The sequence below is a fragment of the Podarcis tiliguerta genome (assembly GCF_965153285.1).
Source record: "Podarcis tiliguerta genome assembly, chromosome: 9".
Taxonomy (NCBI): Eukaryota; Metazoa; Chordata; class Lepidosauria; order Squamata; family Lacertidae; genus Podarcis; species Podarcis tiliguerta.
The window spans coordinates 72,331,410-72,332,179 of NC_139542.1; positions in this window are offsets into that span (position 1 = coordinate 72,331,410).

Genomic DNA, 770 nt, shown 5'->3' on the forward strand with positions numbered 1-770 from the left:
GACATAGAAGTACAAGATGAGAACACAAAAATAAGAAAGTAAGATCCAAAACAAACACAATAACCTCCCTTTCCACAAACACATTTAGAAAGACAGAGACTGTTAATTTGCCTGGTTAAGGAGAAACATTTTTGCTGGTGCCTAAATTTCTATGATTCTATTGTTTTTCTTGGAGAAATGTTCACAGAACATTTTGCTGCGCAACAGACACTTAGTGAACAGTAGTGACACCCTTGTTTTCACCCTTCCCTCTAGTGCATCCAGAAGAGATACTATATAACATTATTTATTAATTTGTTCATTAAATATCCTGCCCTTCGTCCCAAAGGACAGCAGCTCCAGCTAACATTGCCAGTACTATACTCCTCGTTGGCAAGGGTTTAAGCTCCAATGTGAGTGATATAGCCCTAGTTGTCATAGTACAGTGGTGCCTCTCAAGACGAAATTAATTCGTTCTGCGAGTTTTTTCGTCTTGTGAATTTTTTTGTCTTGCAAAGCACCGCTGTGTATTGACGGTTTCCCATAGGAATGCATTGACGGTTTAAAAAAAAGGCACAAGACGTTTTCGTCTTGCGAAGCAAGCCCATAGGGAAATTCTTCTTGCGAAGCAACTCAGAAAACGAAAAACTCTTTCGTCTTGCGAGGCATTCGTCTTGCGAGGTACCACTGTATAGCACTTCTATTGAGGGCTCAGGTGGGCTGTTGTATAGTGCTTCTGTTCAAAGCAATAGTACTAGGAAATAATAGCTAAACAGAATTAAAGAGAAAAC